The 18,059-nt window shown below is 44.2% G+C and overlaps 1 long non-coding RNA gene across 1 annotated transcript in view; it reads right to left on the bottom strand.

Annotated features, from left to right (window-relative positions):
• The window catches only part of LOC109301809, a 38,753-nt gene extending 21,286 nt beyond the window's left edge, over positions 1–17,467 (bottom strand). Inside the window, exon 1 of the long non-coding RNA XR_002098633.1 lies at positions 17,354–17,467. This is a non-coding gene — a long non-coding RNA (uncharacterized LOC109301809). The remainder of the gene's footprint in view (positions 1–17,353) is intronic.
• Positions 17,468–18,059: the final 592 nt, after the last annotated feature.

An 18,059-nucleotide genomic window follows, 5' to 3' on the forward strand; every position in this document is an offset into this window, starting at 1 on the left:
CTTGATGATCTGCTCAGGTCCCTTCCGACCCTACGAACTATGAAACTATGAAGTCCTTTGCGAAGGCCAGGTCTGTTCCACTCCCTCCTGTCCTAGGAAGACCTGACATCACAGTGGGGATGAGAGGGAGCAAGGATTATGGATTTGTCTTCCAACTCAGCATGTTGAAAGGCATGTTGATTAGAGTGCAATCTGCTGGAGTGCAGCTCCACAGAATGACCTATACATTTACACATGGTCAAGCCTTTACAAGTTCCCATTGCATGAAATTCCTATAGGTTTCTCGTTAGGCAGTACCTCTCCTTGTTTAGCTATAAATCAAATGTAGGGGAGAAACCCACTCCCAAAAGTAGAAGCAAACTGACAGCAAATGATAGATAACATTTTTTGTTTATTATGCCGCAGATTCTCTCTCAAGGAGTCCTGCTTCACAGCCATTATTACTGAAGAACTTGGCATATGTTGTGTAGGGCAGATGGACTAGGAGTAGCACAAATCCAGATGACTATTTCTGGCACATGAATGAGATAAAGTATTTACTGGTTATGGCACTGACGGCAGACAAATATTTAGAGATCACTAACATTTGTTAAATATACAAAGAATATTCAATAGCAAAAAGTTAATTGAGCTGCTTCTTTTCAGCCCTTGTGCCCCTCAGACTGAAACAGCTCAAATCGTGAAGCTCTGCCCCTTTCCAGACTAACCATTCTTCTTGTATCCATAACTCTGAGATGTAAATCTTTTATGAAAAGACTCCCAAGAGAATTTGCCAGTTCCTCCTCAGGTCCTGGCTGAACGTAGCTAGCAATATGAGATAAAATAAGATGACAAGATAATTATGGACAGGGAAAAAAAATCAGCTGTTTAAAAAAAAGAAAAAAAAGCCACATAGACACATTGAGCTTTGGGCTGATCTGGGTCTTACATTTAGGCTGTCATTTGGACAGTTTGCTCATCACTAGGAGTTGCAAATGCATTTATTTCAAAGCAAAGTAGATATAGACCAATTCTATTTTGCTTAATGAGGCTTGAGTTCAGCGTTTTGTGTTTGCTTGTTATCCAGCATCTTTACTCTCCCTATGTTGGTGCAATAGTTTCAGTTACCTATGCCCATCTGAAAGAAGCTTGGGAATGAATGATGGTGAAGTAGCTGTAGTTGAATGTAGGTAAAAATGAGGGGATGTCAGAAGGAATTGTAAAGGTTATATCTGGCTGAGACAATGAGCTCACCATTTATAGCATGTTTGCCATTCTAGAGTTTGTTGGATCCTGGACGGTTGCTGGCTGCCAGTGTAGCAGCAACAGGCAACAGCATGAGGGTGGCACACCTGCCAAGTCATTTCCTGTGACTGTAGTCTGCCAGAGATTCCATTTGTTATTCTTTTGGGTACACAAAAATGCCTTTAATTTGAGGTGGAGGTGGCTGAGAATTGAGGAATTTTGATGGGGAATTGTGGGTTGAGGATTGCTTGACTTGTTTCGGCTACTACTGAACAGTCCATAAAGTACTGGTCATTTTTAGATTCGTTACTGAACTGTGTGTGCTTTTAAAATAATATGAAATGCCTGTAACTGGCAAAGACTATGGAGGGAATCAACCTAAAAATAAATGGAGTAAGGAAATAGAGTTCTGGCAGATCTACTGAACATTCATGGTCTTCAGGCCAATTCTACTATGCAAACGTTTTCAGTGAAGCATGCATAACTAGCCCCTCCTTTTTTTTTTTAGAACAATATTATTTTTACTCATCAGACCTTTGTCAAGGCATTGCTGGATATTCTGTGAAACAACACTATATAATCAACAGCACAGTATGTACAATAACAAACCTATCAGAGGAGATTATTGTTCTATGCTTCAGCCAAAGGTTGAACAAGCAGCATATTGGCCAAATTTAAAATGGCCAGTTATGTAGTTAAGAGTAATGAAGTTAGCTCCCTGCTATGTTTCAGGTATCAGTGATATATTGTCAATTGTTGCAGAGTAAACAGAGAACTCTGAACTAAAGGTCTTGACAGGTAACATGCTTTTCATTTCACCTTTAACTCAGCAAGCTCACTACATTACTAGATTCTCTGGGTTACTAATGAATATATATGAAAGCTCATGTCAACTGTAGCATTTGAATTCTAATCAGATATCAGCATGTCTTTGGGAGCAACCTGTCTCTGATAAAGAAAGACAGTATTTGCAGTATAACCAGTTCTGCACAGGAAGGCAGAAGAAGTGGCAGTGATATAATATATGTATGCAGGGAAAACAAAAGTAAAATGGCTGCTCTTTCAGTTCATAAACTCCTTCTTCTATAGTGCATCTATACCACTAATTTTAAACTATAGTTAAAGAAATCCCCAATTTAGAGATGAAATCATAAAAATTATTTACGTATTAAGGTCTTCAGGGCTGGATATTCTGCTGTGTGTTTTTACAATGCCATACACAATGAGATCCCTCATCACAGTTTAAACCTCTAGGTGTTCCCTTATTAGAATAAAATGACAAGCATCATATGATACAGGGAGACAGTGATTATAGATACTACCTCCAAATTTATGATGTTTAATAGTGAATTCTAAGATTTGCTTTTAGTTAAGTTAGGCCTTTCAATTGGTTTGAATTTATTTTTGCCTTTCATTACTAATAGATTATGAATGGGCATGTGATATGCATTAGGCCTGTGTGAATAGGAAACTGTTTGATTCAGATTTGGCCGATTCTGATGCCAGCAATTTGATTTGGCCAAATTGGCTTCAGAAGATTCAGAGCTATAAGTGGGGAATCAATGAAATATCTATAACTTTGTTGATTTGGGGTCAATTTGGATGAACCTTGCAAGAGTGGTAGCCTCTGCTGAGGGCATGACATCTGCCAAGTTTCAAGGAGATAGGTGGAGGGGTTTCTGGGAAACTGTACCTCAAACTGCTGACAAACAAAATTCGTGACATAGGTGACACTGTGTGTGTGTTAAGGTGCAATGGGGTGAAAACTGCAGGCCTGCTAGGCCCTGCTGCAGCCACAAAGCCTGCCAGCTGTCAACAAGATAGGGGCAGGGGGAGTCTGGGTTCTGGGGTGCTGCACCTCTGGCTGCTAACAGGCAAAACTAGTGACATGGGTGCTTGTGCAACTGTCTCTCTCTTAGGGTGCAGGGGAGTGAAAAACAATTACTGCAGGCCTGCTAGGTCCTGCTGCAGCCAGGAAGCCTGCCAACTGTGAAGGAGGTAAGTGCAGGGGGAGTCTGGGTTCTGGGGCCCTGCACCTCTGGCTGCAGGCAGGCAGGAAAAACTTGTGACATGGGTGGGTGACACTGTGTGTGTGCTCAGGTGCCCCCTTCCTGGTGCTGGGGCCTCTGCACAACATGGCAGTGTGCCCCAGTGAAGTCTCCTCCTCCCCTAGAGCCTCAGTCCAGTCCATCACTGTAAATGGCGGCAGGTAAAAATAACTTACTGAGTGAGCAGCAGCACTAGCACAGTTGCACCAGCAGCATCTCTGGTAGCCTAGCCAAACTGTCACAGAGCCTTTCTTTTTATAAAGGACTTGAAAGCAAGAAGTAAAGATGTTGTGTTGGATAAATGTTACTCGTGGTGTGTGATGACTTATCTTGTGCTTTTATGTTTATTATGAAAAAAAAGGAATAGTTAGAAAAAGATATTTTAGGAAGCTTTCAGGTTGAAAAACCCTTTGTCAGGCTGAGGAAGCACCTGCAGTTGGTGTCTCTTCGTCCTGGATGTAAAGAAGCCAGGGGCTGGTCTGGCACACAATGCAGGTAAGAAAGCCAGTCAGTGAAAATGAAAACCTACACCACAGTCTGATGGCTGAGAAATTGGCTCCGAGGTCAGACCCAGAGAGTAGCAGTCAATAGAAGTGAATCATTATGGTGCTTTGTGACCAGTGGGGTTCCCAAGGCTCTGTTCTTGGACCAGTTCTCTTTACCATCTTTATCAATGATGTGGACATTGGTGTCAGAAGCGCAGAAGGCTGAATACAGTGGGAGGATGACATCCTGGGATTTACTTGTGGTCAGTCATGACCCCCAAGTCTCTTTCAGCCACGGTGCTAGCGAGTATAGCACTGCCAAGCCAATAAGCATGCTGCAGGGTTTTTTTCCCCCGAGGTGGAGTACCTTGCATTTTTCGGTATTGAACGTCATCAGGTTTATATCCGTCCACTTACTAAGCTTATCCAATTTGGCCTGGATCACTAGCCTGTCCTCAGGTGTGGACGCTATGCCCCAAAGTTTAGTGTCATTGGTGAACTTGGCCATTGTGCTTCTGGCATGTATAAAAGTATGTAAGGGTTGTGCATCAGGATCTGGAGGAACATCTGTTCACCAGAGCACCCAAAGGGATAACAAGAACTAATGGTCATAAACTCCTCCTTGACTATTTTAGGCTGGACATAAGGAAAAACTTCTTTACTGTCCGAGCCCCCAAGGCCTGGAATGGACTTCCTCCAGAAGTGGTGCAGGCACCTACTCTGGACTCATTCAAGAAATGTTTGGATGCTTATCTTGCTGGGATCCTTTGACCCTAGCTGATTTCCTGCCCCTGGGGAAGAGGGCTGGATGTGATGATCTTCAAGGTCCCTTCCAGCCCTAATGTCTATGAAACGGAGGCATCAGGAGGTGAGGAACAGGCTGGGGGGTGGGGGGGGAGGGGGATGTAGCAGTGAAGGTAAGTGCAAATGTACCTGGGAATTCAGATGTCTGGCAGGTTGCAGTGTGTCAGAATTCCACTGTGTATATTGAGCCCATGAGTGTCTGTACCTAGGAGGTTGATGAAGTGCAGTTCATAGGCCCAGCTCTGAAAAGTGGTTTGTCCATTCAAACAAGCACATAACCTCATCACCAGAACTGAAGCCAACTTCCTAAAGCTCAAAACACAAAACCTGCCAAGTATCTCCAGTACCCCCACAAACTGCACACCAGAATCTATCAAAGACAACAATACCCAACTACCTGTGGGGGCACATTCCTCATCAGAAAAACACTTTGCCTCCAGTCTCTCAGGGCTGATCCTGAGAGGGAACAATTTAAAAACCACCTTTCACAGCCGGGCCTATGAACTTTACTTCATCAGCATCCTAGGTACAGAAATTCTGGTCCATCAAAACAGTTTAGCCTGGGCTTAAAGTTTAGCACCTGAGTTCTCTCATTGAAGTCTCAAATTTATTTTATTTTGATCATGTACATTCTTGAAAGAGACAGTTACATTATATTATGAATTTAGCAGTGTGATAATTGCTAAGCATTTGTTTCTGTTTGAACAGAAGCTGCAAAACACAATGGCAGTCAGACTTAGGGCAGTCAGACAGTCATATTTAAAGCAGACTTGGCTGTGATAGGTTTCATTGCTTAGTGAGTTAAATTGCCTGCCAACTGAAGAGTTCTTCTTTGGAATATGCAAGACACTTTACATGTCTTGATTCTTTCTCCTCTTTTAGTTCACCTTCAGATTTGTTACTTTGATACTCCCTGTGATAGAAGGCGCCTTAGTTGGGGTTTATGTCAGGTGATGTACTATCCATCTGGCATGTGGCCCCTCCCCTCAACTTGCCTGCCATGACTTGGTGTTATTGAATGAAAAGGAGGGGTGTCACCACCGGGCTTTCCCTGGCCTCTAGATGGTAGTTCAGGTCTCTCTTCTTATCTGATGTCTCGTTCGGACCCTCAGTATCTGCGAGGTCGGTCTTTCCTCCCGTGTCGCCAGTCCCGCATTCGTGTGCCACATCTTGATGTTTTGCAATGGGTGGGGTTGGCTGTTGGGGTCCTCGTTGCCTGGGTCTGGCCTGGCGGGTTCACGTGGCTCCACCACCCCTGCACCCCGGCCTCACGCCACCTTGATGGGTCTGCTCGCTGCATTCCTCCAATGGATTATGCTCTCCTACCATGCACACCCTCACATAGATGGGATGGGGTCGCACACCAGCCTGGCGTCAACTTACACACCCGACCCCCGAAACACCTCTTCCAGGGAATTACCCCAGGCTTCCTTACCCTGCACCCGAGTGCCCTCTCCCTGGCTTACCCAAGACTCATCCCGCACACCCTGTGAATCTCCCAACTTTGCTACGGGTTAAGCTATATCTGCTGGGTCTCCTGGACCTTGTCCATGACCCGGTCCTGCCCACGGCCCTTTCGTCCAGATCGTCACTGGTGCTCACCTCCCAACGAGTCGCCCTCTGTCCTACTGGCCCACCATTCAACCTTGGGCTTAAAGCGTCGGTGTCGAGGCCTCCGTCCCTCCAGCCACCCTGGCTCCGGCTCACCAGTTTCCTCCCGGACCTTCCTCACGTCTGGCTCCCCTGGTAGTGGCTGCGTCTGCACCACTTGCTTTCCCGAGGACGTCAGTAGCCGCCCAGCTCACTCCTCCTGCGGTGTATGCTGCTGCCCGACTTGTTCTTCCAGCGGTGGCTGCTGTGGCCTGGCTTATTTCTCCGGCGGTGGCTGCTGCCATAGGGCTTGCTCCTTCGGCAGTGCTGGCTGCAACTCTGCTTGCTTCCCCGGGGTTGTGGGTCATTCAGGGGCTTGCCCCTGCTGCGACTATCCGCCCCATCTGCCGCGGCCATCACCATTTTTAGCTTCGCCGGCCAGCGTTGGGTGCTGACGTCACCGGCCGGCTGCAGCTGTACAAAGAGGCGGCTCATGAGCTGCTCGGGTTCCTCCTGCTGTTTCCACTGTGTGTCACTTGAGGCTGTAGGTGAGTTTCCTGTGTTACCCCACTTCCCAGGACAAGGGGTTTAGTGGAGATCCTCTTTCTGGGGGGACCCCAGGGATAGTAGTACTCACTGTCTTGGCGCAATGTTCCATGGGGCTCCACCTTCCCTACACCCTGTCCACTCGCCAACCGAATGAGTGCCACCTGTGTGGTTTGGCTGTGCCCAGTTGACCACTTTCACCAGGGGAACCAGCATCAGCATGGGTCCTGGTGGGCTAGCCTGGCTGTCTCGATGGCTAGCATCTCCACTTCGGATGCTGATAAGGAAGGCTTCCGTAGGCTATCATCCTCCTTGCTGCTGGATGAGACGGCTCTAATTTGCTCTTTACCAAAGATAGACTGGAGAGGAGAGGGGTGTGGGATTGCCTCCTCCCTCCCAGTCTACCTCAGGGGCTCAGCTTCCCCCTGCTCTGGATGCCGGCACTGATCTGGCTGCACTGCTCCTGCCCACCACAAGAGCCTCAGCACACCTGCTGTGGTCCACACTGGCATGCTCCTTCCCACCCCTCCCCCTGGGTTCTGATGGGGCTTTTAGATCTTCCCACAGCAGCTATTCCAGCTGTTGTGATTGGCTCAGCTTTTCTCTGCCCAGGGAACAGCTGATTAGACAGCCGGCGTAACGCTGGCTCACATGGCCGTAGCTCCTGCTCTAACTCTGGCTGTGCCTCTGGAGCTGAGTATCCCCAGCAGGGATGCTGCTTGTGCGGCTTGGGGCCCAGGGGGACTGCCCCCTCCCCTTCAGGAGCCTGTGGGGGCGTCTCGCTGCTACACTCCCCATTACAGTACCATTCCTCTACAGCAGTAGTCCACATCCTTTGACTCAAGGCACACTTTGTTACACACAAGGTACCCCTGGGTGAACTCAAGAGCCCCCTCAGAAAATGCCAGTTCTTAGTTTTCACTTGTTTTTTTGATTACAGAAAAATAATAGAGCAATTCTTCTGCTGCACAAGAACATACAACAGGGAAGAATGTTAACACTACAGATTCATACGTGAAGTCTCTGGGTTTATCTTGTGAATCATGTTTGCACACTAAGGCCATGTCCAGATGAGCACAGCTGTTTATTTTCCAGGGGGACAAGTGGCAGCAGCACACTTTCTGCTGCTGCTACTTGTATCTGGGGAATGCCTGTGCCACACGTGCTCTTGCATGTGGTAGGCTACCCCAGGTTGGGTAGGGGAAGCTGGGGCCAACAATTGTGCTGGCCCCAGCAGCCTTACCTGAGGCCCTGGGGACCTCCTGGGGCTGCAGCTGCATCACTCCTGCAGCTGGAAGCCTGACCAGCAACTGGAATGTGACTCCGACTGGCCAGACTCTGGTTTTGGGCAGTGTGCACTGCCGCCATGTGTGCTGCCTCACTTTTTTAAGGCATGGGTTTTTTTTGACCCAGGGACATGCACCACGTACCACATGTCTGCAATTGTCTGGATGCAGCCTAACCGTGCTGACATTGTGTGGCACCCTGAGATACCTTTAAAAGGATATCAAGGCACCCCATGGTGCAATGGCACCCTGTTTGAAAATCACTTCTCTACAGTTGGATTTTAGTTACATAAGTTACAAAGGATGCCAGCTGTTTATTTCAATAGACCTCTTTAACAGGAAGTGAAAGCCTGTAAGTCAAATTTGTTGTTGGGGAAAATGGATGCAACTTCAGCTGTAGCCACAATGTAAGTAAGATTTAGAGATTATTGCAATACTATTTGGTGTGTAATTATCATGACTTGGTTTGCTATTTATATCTCTTCACAGTAAACAGAATTGGATTAAATGAAATTGAGTCCACTTCTAGGCAACTGAGCTTAGCCCTTCTTTCCTAGCACAAGTTTGAACTTGAAAGGCATAGGCAAATCACTGAGTTCATTTTCTGGGAGAAAAGCTAAAACAGTTGCTAAAGAAGTGGATTTAGAAGGCTCTGTCAGTGTGTGTGTGTGCATGTGTGCACATGTGCACAGGAGAGAGAGAGCAGAGATTTGCTTTACTTGTTTATATAATTTAAACTCTTTTGTGAGAAATCTTCTGTGATTCTAGTTGCATTTAATTTACTCTGTCTTGATCACAGCAACACTAGTGATCGCTTCATTTCTATTCTCAGTTGGGAAGCATTTCATTTGCTCTGTATTTGATCTGAATGATCATTGATCTTATAACACAGCCACAATGTAGTGGCTCAATCTACTTTTTTTTAATTTGCAATTTTTCCATTAATCAGTATTTTTCACTACTAGACATGATTATGGGCCTGCAGCTGGAGGTACTGGACCACTGCAGTTCCCACTAGCTTCAGTGAGAATTGCAGCTGCTTGGAAACTTTCAGAATATGGTCTTTTAGTGTTGCATTTGTACCAGAGAAATAAGGCATTTATTTGAATAAGGGAAAATGTGGTCTTATGGTTGAAGCATAGGCTAGGACTCAGGAGAGCAAGTTCTATTCTTGTGCAACTCTGGGCAAATGATTTAATCTGTCTCTGTTCCAAAGTTTATTCCCACATCTGCAAAATGGAGATTTTTCTCCCTTCATTTGTCTACCTTGTCTATTTGGATTGCAAACGCTTCAAGGCAGGAATTCTCTCTCTCTCTGTGTACACAACACCTGGCACAGTGAAATCTCTAGAGACTATTATAATACATAGAATCCATAGAAATGAATATCCAAGAGCAGCCAATACCAGCAAACCAAGTCCTGATAATCATATTGTAGTACACAGTGTTATAATCCTGGCTATGGTTGATTTACTTGGTAAGTGCACATGCACATTTTATTTTAATATACTTATTACAATTTAGTTTTACAAGTATTCAAGGGTATATAGGCTCTTTCTAACACCTCTGCTCATATGAATTGAGGAATTGATTTCTCCAAATGACCTAATAGTCTTGTTGAATTACTAGCATGCTATGCTGCACTTGTCTCGTGCTGTTTATTGGGCTCGGTTTAATCAGACCCTTAAGACACTTAACAGAACACAATGATGGTTACCAATCTTCTTTAAAAAAAATGTATGTGGTACAATGTCTAGTTGTATTATATTAAAATCAGATTTGATGGGGGAAGTTTGGTGGAGACAGCTCAATATCCATCCATTTAAAAACAGATTACTTAGAACACAATATATATCAATACCCAAAGAGAAACTGGATAAAAATCAGACACTTAGTCATTGCTTAAATAATAATTGGAAGTAATATAGAGTCTAACTAAGGCTAGATCAATAACACTCTATAAAGAATACATTTCAATGACTACAGCACAAATATAACTACAAAATATAATCAAGTCAAGGGCATGACATCTCTCCATTTAAACATTAAGAGTATAATTCCAAAAACTATGCAATAAAGTTCTAGGATAGTAAATGACTGACCCGAGTTACTGTAGCCAATATTGCAGAAAGGAAGCACCCTATCTGGCCTAATTAATGCTTCCGATGCCTGCCTCTAGGATACACACACAATATGTTCAATTATCAGCACCAGCCACTAAAACAATAATCACTACAGCATTGCATCTTTTTCCTAACATAAACATAAAGGATTTATATGGTTTTTAGAAGTGACATCAAATCACACATCAAAGAGTAAAGTTTCACTGCCAAATTAATCTGAGCTCTTAGTTGCTTCCCCATCCCCCACCCCCTAAATCTCTTGAGTTTCTACACACCTAGATGTACAGAAAACTTTTACTTGGGTTTGTGTGTGATTTGAACTTGGCCTTGCTTACTCAGTTGGGTTCATTTAGACACCTAAAATAACTTTAATGGAGGCTCTAACATAACTGCTTTCTGTAGAGGTGACATGCGCTGCAACTTAGATCAGAACACTCAGGTTTGGATAGTCCTCTAGTACTTTCCAAGATTTTCCCAGGAACTGTATTTTCCTTTCTTCTGCCTAATCCCTTCTTGAAAACTGAAAGTCACCTTCCAGTTCCATTTCTGCATAGCTCTTGAAGAGCAATGGTTTCTGAGGGATTTTTATTCAGACATGTTGCTAGCTGCCAAAGACTCACACCAGGGTTGCAATGGTCTTCTTGTGGAGGACAGTAAGAGCCACAGCTCGGGGAGATTATACAAGAAGTCACCACCTACACATTCACATCATAAACCTGGTAGTGGAAGGTGATTAAGCAGATGACCATTTACTGCAGGAAGAGTATTAAAAACCTGAGGACAATGTACCATAAAATAAGAGACTAAGAGCAAGCCTGAAAGCTCAAAATCATCTGCCCGTCCTATGAGAAGTGCTCAGGTTCTCTCAGCAATGACACAGTAGAGGGATCAGTGTCAAGCTTCATCCCAGTATTGAGAGACACCATGGGCTTATTTTGGAAACAGGGCCAGAGGAGTCAGAAAAGACCTGAGTGGTAGGACAGGAACACAGCCTTGTCCTGGCCTCTAGAGTCTCTTTGGGGACAGGTCATGATCAATGCAATTGTTGTTCTGTTAGACATGATGTGCTGTGAAGCAATTTTTCCTTCACTTGAAGGAAAAAGACCTTTTCCCAGCCCCCAATGTGTGTGTAATCCAAGCGAGGGGGAGACCAAATATGAAACTGCTAATTTATAGCAGCACACATTTCAAAGCTAAGAAAACAGGCTGAGCAATGCTTTCAAATGGAGTGCACATTTCACAAGTATCTGTTTCCCACTCACCCAAACATGTCGCTACTAACATTGAAGTATTCACCAAGACATCCCAGAATGCAAGTCCCACACTATGATCTGAGGCAGTATGAAGTCTTTAAAAGGTGATCTGGTATTTATGACCTATTCTTTGCAAGGCGGGGAAAGGGAAGGAAGAGCAGTTGAGGTTTAAAAGCAAGCAAAATTAACATCCTGCTTGTGTTTACCTGGATTTTTTTGTCTCCTTCTGACTAAACTTTCTTGAGGACTTTCCATACAGAAGAAAGTCAAGATAATACATAAAATTCACAGGTAGTGCAAGCTCTTTCTCCTGATCGCCTCCCTCCCCGCACCATCCACTCTTCCCTCTTCTCCCCCACTGCCACCAGAGAGTACCAGTCTTTAGTCATTTATTTGCTGGTCATTCACTAGGAGATGAAATATATCCTTGGAATAGTTAACCTTCTACTGGAGGCTTAGACAAGTTATTTGCTATTTTGTCCCTTTGCCCAGAATAATGCTGACACCATCATTGATCTGTACCACCCCCACCCTTCCCTTTCCAGGCAAAAACTGTTTTCAGTTATGCTTAATATGGAATAGCAGTGACCTGAGATACAGCTGCCTCTGAGTAGACGATGGTGAAGTTATGGAGGGTTGTACATTAAGGTTATAACTACATTGCATAATTCAGAGCTGTCCAGAGATAACTGATATAGCTCCGAATGAGCGAGCTTGGAGGCAGCATAACCATATTCACATGTAGTGCTTCATTTGCTATGTACATCTAACTCAAAAGATAAGAGTTGTTAGAAAGTGGGTATATACATACACATACATGCATTGTCTTTGCAAGGCTTTCTACCTCTGCTGGTTTAGGTCAGATGTTAGATGTGCACCTAGAGGTGCAGGGGAATTGATGGAACAGGACATGAAGAGGGAGGGGAGGCTGGTAGTGAGTACTTTGAACATGACATGGTGATGAAGAAGCAGGACTGATTACAGAAAAGGGAGTCATTTACATAGCTATTTAATGTGATGGTCAACAGACATCTGACCAGCACAGGCCAGCCTACCCAACCATTGTCAATGGATTCTCCTCCGTGTTACCTCATTACTGCATCTACCGGGGCATTGAAGTTAGGGTGGGCAATGAGGTAGTGCATGCACTCTTGGAATGGAAGTGTGGCTGGAGAGCCAAAGCCCTTCATACTACCTCTGTGCAACTTCAGAGAAGGAAGTTGGTGATGTTCAATTCCTTTACTAGTGACATTACTCCGAATAGTTTTACTGCAGGTTTTGTTTACACTTCTTACTTTTTTCAAACATTTGTACTCTACACAATGGCAGCTCAGTGGCCTGTATTTGCTTTTAATATATTATTTGTTTGCACAATCTATTGGTGTGTAAATGCTAGGAAAACAGAAGAGACAGCGGGTTTATACCAAAGCTTTTCCTAAAGTCTAAAAGCTATAACTTATTTGTGTAATACAGGCAAGTCACGTTACTCCACATCACCGCATTTTACTATGCAAAGGAAGACATGGAACACATTTTCCCCGATTCTCTTGGACACAACCATGGTTATTCTTGGCGCACTTTCTGCTAGTCTTCAACCAGCACTGCTTTTATTCACTCCTGGTTAAAGGTCTCCCTCTTACCCTGTGTTCTGCAGTACACAGCATGCCTCCATCACACCCCCAGCAGCACTGTCATGTTCCATTCCAAAGCATTTCATATTGGTGTTCATAAGTCTCCCTTGTGATTGGCCATAGTGTAAGTGAGTGCTATCCTTTCTGGTTGACATTCATGTGCACTGTGGACTGCAATGGCTTTTCTCATCTACATGGCTTGGTACTGAAGGTTTGCTGCAAGATCCTCAGACAAATCCACAAAGACACCTTTCATTACATGCAAGTTCTCAAGTCATTTCTTCTCCTCAAGGTCTGGACCCTTCTATTTGGTCTTGATCCCAGCTTACTAGTCCAAATTAAAGGGATCCTAAAGCTTCTGGAATCTGCACCAGCTGTTTGCACATTGTCAGGTCTGCGTAATTTATGCTGTCTGCCTCTCTCTCAAGAAGACTAGTCACTGTTAAAATGCTTTACACTGTGCCCTGTGCTTTCCCCCCCATTGTAGAATAGGGTGTTGCATTAGCAGTGCTAGCAGCTGGAACAAACAGGTCATGGTTCTGAAATACATCTTTGCCATGGTACATCTAAAGTAGAGGCTGGACACAAAGAGGGAGCAGGCCGAGCAAGAAGTTTCAACTTGCCATTTTGCTGTGCTGAAAACTTTTCTGCACAGGACTTGTGAAAGACAAGTTTCCCACAATAGTATGTGGAAGAGGTTGTAGGAGGGCACAACTGAATACATCACTAAGATCATGGGATATGGATTCAGAACTCTGGCAGCGTATCCAGGATACTGAAGTACTTTTGTGGACATGGTCATTTGGATAAGAGTTGAATATTAGCTTAGCAGCTTGAATATTTGCATAGGGGCTTGGTTAACTTGGGTCCCCTGTTCAGGCATCTGGAGATAGGTATATTGTATAGTGAAGGTAGGAGAGGCATTACGGTCCCGGAGAGTAGGGGATCTAGGTGTCCAAGACAAGTGGTTGTTCATTAAGGAGAGTCCAAGGGGTGACAGGGGACTCCCAATGCGAGTCAAAGGAGGCAAGAGTGCTCAAAAAACCCCTTAGCTCACCAAAGGCATTCATGAATGCCTGAAAGCCAAAAAGGAGGAGTACATCCCGTGGAAGGGAGGGGCTATCACCAAAAAGGAATATACTTCCATCGCTCGAGTCTGTAGGGAGGCTGTTAGGAAGGCTAACGTGGAGACAGAACTAGGGCTAGCAACAAGGATCAAGGACAACAAAAAGTCCTTTTTTAAATATATAGGGAGTAAAAAGAAGGCACCAGGCAATGTGGGGCCCCTGCAGGATACACTTGGCAATCTGGTAGTACCAGATGAAAAAGCAGACCTTTTTAACAAATTCTTTGCCTCCAATTTTCTGAGCAGGGACCGGGACATCTTCCCCACTGGGATTCAGGATGGACTGAGAAGAGACTCTGCCAGGCCTAGGGTCAGGGAGGACTGAGTTAGGGAACTTTGGGAGGGTGTGGGCATGTTCAAATCAGCAGGTCCAGACGCTCTCCACACCAGGGAGCTGAGGGAATTGGCAGGGGCCATCACAGGGCCCCGGCATGGCTTTGAAAGCACTCATGGTGCTCTGGCCAGGTGCCAGAAGACTGGAAGAAGGCCAATGTGGTCCCCATTTTCAAAAAAGGGAGGGAGGACCCAGGTAACTATAGGCCTGTTAGTCTTACTTCGGTCCTGGGGAAGCTCTTTGAGAAGTTTATCCAGGAGCACATCTGTGAGAGACCAGCAGGGGGGATGATGCTCAAGGGCAATCAGCATGGGTTCATTAGGGGCACGTTCTGTCAGACCAACCTGATTGCCTTCTACGATCAGGTCACAATATCACTGGATGCAAGTGTCGCGGTGTTTCTGGACTTCAGGAAGGCCTTTGACACTGTCTGCCACCCCATTCTCATTAAAAAGCTAGGCAACTGTGGCATTGATGTCTACACAGTCAGATGGGCCGTAAATTGGCTAGAGGGCTGCACCCAGAGAGTGGTGGTGGATGGGTCATTTTCGACCTGGAGGGAGGTGGGTAGTGGAGTCCCCCAGGGCTCGGTCCTTGGGCCTGTACTGTTCAATTTCTTTTTTAGTGACTTGGATGAGGGGGTGAAAAGCACCCTGTTCAAATTTGTTGATGACACCAAAATTTGGGCTGAGGTGGGCATACTAGAAGGGAGTGACAGGATACAACTGGACCTGGACAGGTTACAGGGGTGGGCAAATGTGAATAGGATGGGATTCAATACTGACAAGTGCAGGGTACTGCACTTGGGCAGTAAGAACCAGCAGCATACCTATAGGCTGGGAAACTCCCTTCTCATCAGCACAGCGGCAGAAAGAGATCTTGGAGTCATTATCGATTCCAAAATGAACATGGGCCACCAATGTGAGGACGTGGTCAGTAAGGCTAACCGCACCTTGTCATGTATCCACAGATGCATCATGAGCAGGTCAAAGGAGGTGATCGTCTCCCTCTATGCGACGCTGGTCAGGCCACAGTTGGAGTACTGTATCCAGTTCTGGGCGCCACACTTCAGGGGGGATGTGGCCAGCATCAAGAGGGTCCAGAGGAGGGCCACTCACATGATCGAGGGCAGCAAGGCAGGCCCTACAAGGAGAGGCTAAGGGACATGGACCTGTTCAGCCTTCACAAGAGAAGGCTGAGAGGGGATCTAGTGGCCATCTATAAACTTACCAGGGGGGACCAGAGGGAAATGGGTGAGACCCTGTTTCCCTGAACACCTCCAGAAGTAACAAGGAGTAATAGCCACAAGTTAATTGAGAATAGGTTTAGGTTAGATATCAGGAGGCACTACTTCACAGTCAGGGTGGCCAGGATCTGGCACCAGCTTCCAAGGGAAGTGGTACTGGCTTCTACCTTAGGGGTCTTTAAAAGGAGGCTTGCTAATTACCTAGCTGGGGTCATATGAGCTTAAACTTACCAGGGGTCATATGAGCCCAGTATTCTTTCCTGTCCAGGGTTGGGGATCGGACTTGATGATCTGCTCAGGTCCCTTCTGACCTTACATCTATGAATCTATGAAACCTTAACTTAAGTTAACTCAAAAGGGCTAAATGTAGTTGATTTTTTCTGTATAGTGTGTGCTGATATTGTTTTATTGTCTTTTTCACAAACTATGCTAACAAAATAGCCTTGTTATATTACGCTAAACACAGGCTTTCAGATACAACCCGGTTATTGTGTCGTAATAGCCATCTCTGAAGTGAAGTTCCCATTTATAATATTATGAAGTACTGTATTTACACTAAATTACACAGAGAACCTAAACACATGAAACACTTTTCAGATTATTTTCTAGACTTCTAAGAGCTCTATGACCTACACTAGTCACAATACTATAATTTTATTAAGCACATAGGTCAAATAAAGCCTTGGATAGCTGTTATTTCTGAACAGCCTCAACTTGTAGAAGAGATAGACAGGGCACAATTTTAAAATATTCTAGTATTTAGACATGTGGAGGATGAGTTGGATCCTAAAAAGAAGGATACTATAGATGCATTTGATTCACAAACCCTATTAAAATAAGTTGGAGCATCCACTAACTGACAAGAAAACATGTCTGTTGAAGTCCAAAAGTGAATACCAGCTGAATTGATTTAGACAATCACTTGAGACAAAACTCTGCAGAAACACTATGAGCCCAGTTTAATGAAAATAGAATAAAACAATCAACCATGCAAGTAAGATATAGTTCAATTTTTCACATAACAGCTTAGCCTATATAAAATGTCGCACAGATCTAAATGGAATAATCAAACCCTCATTGCTGTTGCTGACAAAACATCTCTTAGAGCTGAATAAATCCACTGGAAAACAAAGTTTAAAAAAAAAAATCTGTGTATTGTGCTCTTCTGTTTGCTTCTTCTCTGATGAAACTAGTCCCTTATTGGATTCTATGTCTTTTTAATAAAACAGAAAACTATGTATATGATATTTGGAAGGACTTCACTTGATGCCTAGTGTAAATATAAATTTAAATAGGGCCTTTTATGTCACTTACTATATTGCAACATTCATCTCTCTAGTACTATTTGCATGAAGAAGTCAGTAGTTAACAGCTGTATGGTGCCATCTGACAACTCCAACTACACACTGTATCAACCTAATACATTTGTTTTGATAAAGATTTAAAACTTCCTGTTTTAGACCATACTTGTAAGCATACTAGAAAGATGAGGAGATTGGTAACCAGGGACCTACTCTCAACTCTGACTCTGCAACTTATCTAGGGAGACTTCACTGTGATACATTCCCTGACATTCAGCCTTTATTTTCTTTTTTGCTCAATTTTGTCTAATATTTAATATTGCTTAGCCTTTCGGCTCAGATCAAGTGTAGTTTACCTTATTGCAGGACCGTAGACAGTTCCGCCTTCTTCCAGGAGCACCCATCCTTCAAATATTTGTAATAAAGCCATTCTATTTGTGGACCAGTCCTACATTCTTGGTATACCCAGATCTCCTAATGAGAGAATGTGAGATTTAATGCATAATGAATGCATGATTGGGCTTTTGGCCTTGGCTGTTTAGCCAAGCAATTAAAGAATCACAGAAGTTCAAAAGACACATGCAAAAGTATCATAATCAGAAATGTAAATTAACCATAGTACCTTGAAGAGCTAATTAAAGGCCTAATAAATCCATGTACTGATTAATTAATTCCATTAGAACTCCAGAATAAGGAGGAGAAGCAGCTTTTCATTTGTGTGGAAAAATGCTTTTCAGGATACCTGGTGAGTCAGACCGACACTCAAATTTAGAAAATTACCTGACAAAAATAGAAACACAAATTATAACCTAAAAATATCTTACAGGGATGTGAAAGGATTGGCTTCAAGAAAAGCGACAGGCAAAAATCAATGAACGTTATCTTTTATTCTAAGTATTTGATTATTTTGCTATAGACAAGTAAGAACCTAAGACATCATGCTTGGTACTGTGCTGCACACTAGCCTTTTCAGAACTTTTGTAGTCGCAGAGGTGAACAGAGGACTACCATTCCTAAGATATTCTAGGCTCCTACCTCCCAACTTAAAGAAGGATCTAGCTG

The sequence above is a fragment of the Gavialis gangeticus genome, unplaced genomic scaffold (assembly GCF_001723915.1).
Source record: "Gavialis gangeticus isolate Ggan-Ray unplaced genomic scaffold, GavGan_comp1, whole genome shotgun sequence".
In the NCBI taxonomy this organism is placed as follows: Eukaryota; Metazoa; Chordata; order Crocodylia; family Gavialidae; genus Gavialis; species Gavialis gangeticus.